Here is a 6,532-nt window from a genome sequence, read left to right on the forward strand (position 1 = left end):
TATCAAAGTTGAGGTAGAATTGTGAGCTAAATTAATATACTTGTATGGTTGAATCAATAAGACAAAGAATACTCTGCTTGTGTCCCATATTATCAAAACTATATATTTCAGTAACTTTAGTCAAAATATTCCATTATTAACGGTAACTTTTCCATCTACTGTATGACAGTGTCACCCATACTTTATATCAACGGACAACTAGAAGCGACAGTTTACCATGCCCTCAGAGGAACATTTCTACGAGTATATGCACACCCATTTCAAGACATGTAAAGCTGTCCTCATGATTCGTATTGAATTTATTTTTGTGGTTTTCCATCTATCATCGCCGGACAAGGTTCAATACAAAACATGTCTACACATTTTTATTCGCGGAATTTTCTCTCGAAAATCATATTTCAGAAGCGAAGGATATCGATTGGAAGTTTTATACGCTATTCGATGAATTGGTTATATGTTTGGTGATGTGTGCTAGGAATGTTCACAAAAAATTACTGATAACTAAGTTTGCTATTATGTTAGGTGAAACAAAACATTGTAACTAAAAACAGTATTTTTTCTGATCTACACATTAACTAAATCTATCACACATAAGCCCAACTGATGTTATTTCTATAAAAATCAAGAACTGTTATCCGAAATATAATTATTAACACGTCTCTACTCTAAATCACTGTTCTAAGTTTCTACACACTATTTTCTCTATTCTAGTACTCGTTATAACATTTTGAATTATATATCACGGGATGACAGATGTATAAATGATGCTCAACTTCATTTTACATTTGTCATAAACATTTTCATAAAAATCTAGATCTATACTTTCGTTAATATCTCTACAAAAGGCTACTTCTATATCACTATATTAAACATCGCAAAGTATGAAAAATCTAGTAATTGTCAAATTATCACATGACTGCTAAATGTCACTGCACAAAATATTAGTAGAATTACTCGCCCCTTGTTATAAATGCTGTAGTGTTCCAACATGGCGTCCGCTTCTGCACGTCACACACTAAGTCAACACTTGAAAGTGATCTAATGTTGTCTCATTGGGAGCTTCAATATTTTTTTTGCAAATTTCACACCTGAATCCAATATTACTCAAAAAACTTACACGAAATCAAAGTGTCTGGGAAAAATACTATACCAATATCTTCATAAATACTACCCCTTTCCACATTGTATCTTCACGAGACACTTGAAAAAATCGTCTGTATTCAATTCCCAACGTTCAATTTCCTTTCGAAAGTTTATAACTACATTTTGATACCTTACAAGTTTAACCATTTCACTTGAATTGGGTGTCAAATAATAAAACCATTATTCACTTTGCGAAAATTATTTGAGGCAGGCTTTCATTATGAATGCATTTATTGGAGGTGAATCTACTGCTTTGTTACCGTCCAGTGGCACCTGTGATTTCCTAATATGAGTATTCACTGTCTAACATCTTAATAATGTCTTACAGGTAATTGATACTCATACGGGCATAATAATAAATGCCTCCAAGTCAATAAGCAACGCTAACTGACGGAATTGGTAAACTGATGAGAGCTTGTCAGAATATCGAGGTCATTTGCAAGTCTACCAGATAGATAGATATACTGTAACGTTTCTCAAATGAATCCTAAAATTCACTCCTAACCTCAGGTCTATTCAGATTTGTATATAAACATTAGGAAATCATCACAACATGAAAATCAAGCTCATCGAATATCAATCATGATGAAAACTTGCTCAAACAAAAGAATCTACAGTGGCATTGAACTGTCAAATGCTGTAATATATTGATCAATCAGTCAATCACAGTACAGCAAACATCAAGTGTCCGGGTGTAAATAATATCACAAAAACAGTCACTGGTCACAGGTTTTCGCTCGTCAAGACATTGCCCATAACTACCACCACATCCAATGATGAAGATAATGTTTGTTTAGAGGTGAACAAATATTTTTTTCTTAATATCAATATTTTTAATTGATCGAATATTTTTCCACTAATAAAGTCATCGAAACGATGACAACGGAAAAGATAAAGTTGATACCTTCAGCTTCGAATAGAATGAATGAAGAACGTGAATAAATTTCCATAAACGAGAAAAGAATACGTCACCAAGGTCACTCAGTAATAATTCGAAATCAGTCATTGAGCACAAACCTATTGACAAAGACCAAATTTTTCACGTTGAATGAATGGCAGTCATTTATTCCTGAGAGAAAACAGGCGGGATAGGGTGATAAATTATAATATAGATGTATGAACGCGTGTAGAGAAGACAAAGAGGCAAACAATGTGACGTCTGAAGTATTGAAAATTAATCAAGTTTAACGCATGTGGTGTTTGTACCATGGTGATTATTCAGAAAATTAGAATTATAGACGGCGGTAGGGCCTCTAATGAATTACTGGTGTAATTGAAATAGCTAGATGACGCTAACTGATAGTGTCAATTAACAAAGACAATGTAACCCTTACTGCAATACCCAATTGTTTAATGGCGAAACCCGAATCGAAAATGAATCTTGGAAGGAATTAGTTGCTTCATTGTCGAACATAAATTTACAGGGATCAGGCAGGAATAGGTGTACCAATGACTTGATCTTATTCACAAATTATTTTTATCAGTTAATCATATACTCAACATTTTATAATTATGCATATACAGTGGTAGGTCTTGAGAACTAAAAAAATTATTGCAAATTTTTGCTTTGAAATGTAACCAAAAATTAATAATTTATGTATACAAGTATATATCCTCCGATAATCCAAAACTTGACTATAATTTACGAGTCAACGAATAGTGCTCATCTATTCATTTTTTTTTTCGGAAAATGCTTGTCAAAAAAATGTGATTCGGAGAACATGTTTATCATGATAATCACTTGAGCTTTCTGATGCCACCTGAGATCCTCAGATTAGTTTATATTCGATCATGGCAAAATTATAACGACCCTAAAAATGGGTCATGTGTAGAACTTCTATACCAGGAATCCATTAATGTTGAAATTGATTTGACTTGACTTGACAATTTACCTATATCAAATCTTATTTTGATATAACTAATACTCTATCTAGAAGTAATAAGTTGCACGATAGATTCGTTACACCCGGTATTCTAGTGTCTACAGAAAATAATTATTTATTCTATTGAACGGTATAACTGGAACCTCTGGCGTAGAATAAACCCAAAACAAGCACTTTTTCAGTCACCAGAAATGCAAAACTCTTTCTGATGAGCGTTTTCACCACGGTTGGCTGGTGATTGAAGAAAGTGCTCGTTTTGGATTTTTTCTACACCAGAGCTTCCAGTTTTACCTTTTGATACATTTTCATGTTCCTTGAAGTATTCTAGGATTTTCACCTACAATATGAGAAATGAATAAATGTGATGAAGCCTAATAATATAAAACAATAAACTCAAAAAAAATCCAATGCTATTCATTAAAAAATTCTGACTATCAAAAATATATATATTTTTTTTATTTGGAAAAGGGATAAGGTGAAAAACCAAATAAGGCCATTTTATTTTTTAGGATATTTCAAAAATGGTGTGTGATAATTTGAATATCACCACTTATCACCACTTATCTTCCGCCAAATACACAACTTTAACTTGATTTAACTAACTTGCAATATCTACAAACTCCCAGATTGGTATCGTCAAAAAATACAGCATATAAAGAATAATCAGTTGTATCCAAACAATTGTCAGGCATATGAAACAACTCGTTTCCACACGAAGACATTTCCAATTCAACCTCTTGCAAGTGCCTGTCCTGATTATTCGATACACAGTAACTACCACTTCTGAAATATGTATGGTATGTGATAAAAGAACAGAACATGATCCCGGACAAACAGCAAAATGTCTGAATTGTACCATATGGCATCTCAACAGAAGTATGTTTCTGAGTTTTAACTAACTTCCGAAAATCATCCAAAGGTGACTAGGGTACCATTTCCACCGAAAGGGATTATAGTGAGAAGCTAGATCCAGGTGTGATTTTCGCAAGTCGGTGAAGTGGATGTGAATGTGTAGAGTTACGGAGTGAATCACAGAATTATGTATAGGTAAACCTTGTCGCTTTTTTGAATTATAGGTTTATGTTTAGAAAATACAGTGTAATAACAAGTTAACTATAATTCTGGATTCAGCACATTGCTAGAGTACTTTATAATTCGAAACTTACACCATATGGATATTATAGCAGAAATCTATATGTAGATCAACTCCTCTTCAATATCCCGAAATGTTTCAACTACGTTCAAATGTAGAAAATGTTCTGATGTAACCTGTTTGATTTATAAGTAACCTGTTTGATTTATAAAAGACAATTGTGTTTTATCGATATAGAAAAAATCCAGTACAATATAAAGTATTCAGAATTAAAATGTCACGTCAAAGGGCTGAGCGACGTTATGAAAAATTTTCAACAATATATTATCATTTGTTTCATTTTTCTCTTCATAAATCATATTATATACAGTTATTCCATTTTATATATATTTCATTTTCATTTTTATTGAATATTTCATGCACAAAAAAAGTGCTACATATCATTTGGTGAAACGAAGATTTTTTTAATTCAATATTTCAATTTGAATATTATATTGTTTTCAAATTAATTATTTTTGCTCGTCTCCCGTTAATAGTGTATTATATTTCTGGTTGTTCAACTGATAACAAGACATTTGAAAAAGGTTGTGGGTTGTTTGAATCTAAGTTGCAATTAGTTGCAGTTGCAATTAGTTGCAGTTGCAATTAGTTGCATTTTTTTTTATTATTCAAAGAAATCATGAGCAATTTTCCACAGAATTTATTCTAGTTTCCACAGTACACATGATCAAAACATACTTATTTTGAATTGAAATTTGTCTGAAGAGTTGATCGAGTAGACCAATTAATTAAATAACCGAACTTTCAGATATCGACTAGTTGCCCTTTCTGTGATTCACCCCTTTGGTAAAAAAACTTCCAGAAAAGTATACTACCATTTTTGAACAATGTTATTCACGAAAGATATATTACACATAATTTTGAATTCCGAAAACAATCTGAAACTGAATATATTTCCTCCAGAAAGTTTGGTTAATGTAATACCTGGAAATAGAAAATGCATTTGCATTCTTTTCAACATCTATTCCAAAGAATGGACAGTGAAAATTACAGCAAGTTGAATTATTCACAAACATATGTTGTTTCTGCACTTTCTGGTCTTCAAAAATCATTTACCAAGGAGTAAAAATGCAGTCATTGGTTTTAAGGGTATACATTTGTTTATTTCATATTGCTTGAAAATCCTTGTCATTGGATAACATCGAATACTTATAAATAGTCTTAAAATTATATATACAGTCACACATCTTATATACTTGTTATATAAATAATTTCTTTCGAAATTTATATTTCGTTCAATGAAGCTCTTGGAAACGACATGAGAAACGACAGATAGTGGAATCAAAAAATTGATTGCATTTTTTCCACTGATTTTACTTTATATCTTCACTTATTTCTAAAGAGATTCTGATGGAAAATATCAGATTACTTCTTATAAATTGATTAAAAATTGATTGCATTTTTTCCACTGATTTTACTTTATATCTTCACTTATTTCTAAAGAGATTCTGATGGAAAATATCAGATTACTTCTTATAAATGACTAACATAAAATATTTTTGTTTTTACAAGAAATCGACTTCATCTTTATCTCTTCAAAAAATATCGCATATGATGTCTGGAGTTTATTTTTAGCTAAAATTTTCACTACCATTTTTGCTATACTATGGACCTATATTTTTATAAAAATCAATGGGAAATTTGCAAACAGGAATGTGTTTTCCACAACATCGTTGTTAACAATGTTTTTATTTCCAAGAAAATATTGCACATGTGCATCAACTTATCTAATCAATTATTAGAGGACGAATGTCAAGTTGACGCTTTATTCTGGTAACTGTCGAATGCTTAGCAGATGCTTAGGGATGCAATTTTGTAAAAACCCATTTAAACATAATATTTTCAGTCCATTACATTTTTGAATTATCTTTGTTTGGATCAATAACTTCATGAGGATCGGTTTCTTTCAGCTGATTAACGGAAAAACATATTTTAAACAGAATATAGAAACATTCAAGTTTTTTTATGCGAAAATGAGCATTATTTTTATTCCTTTCTACTCTATCCCAGAATATAAGTTGATGAGAAGAAATCAATATGAAAACTGTAACAATTTCCATTAATTTATATATATACCAAAATTACAGATTTTGATAAGATATATAATCTCACATATGCAAATAATTCAAATAAAAACAGTGCTACATGTCATATTTCAAATAAAAAATGAATACAAGAAACGAATAATAAATCTTGAGAGTGGATATACTAAAAACGTAGAAAATGAATACATGAATACCAACCTAGAAACTGTAACGGAGTGAAGAAGGAGAAAAATGGAGTGGAACGGAAATAAAATCGCTTACAATATGCACTACATACTGAAATAATTTCGTTACTGCTGAATTTAGTT

Source organism: Leptinotarsa decemlineata, unplaced genomic scaffold (genome assembly GCF_025532065.1).
Source record: "Leptinotarsa decemlineata unplaced genomic scaffold, Ldec_3_MD MMD2_tig00001365_RagTag_RagTag, whole genome shotgun sequence".
Lineage (NCBI taxonomy): Eukaryota > Metazoa > Arthropoda > Insecta > Coleoptera > Chrysomelidae > Leptinotarsa > Leptinotarsa decemlineata.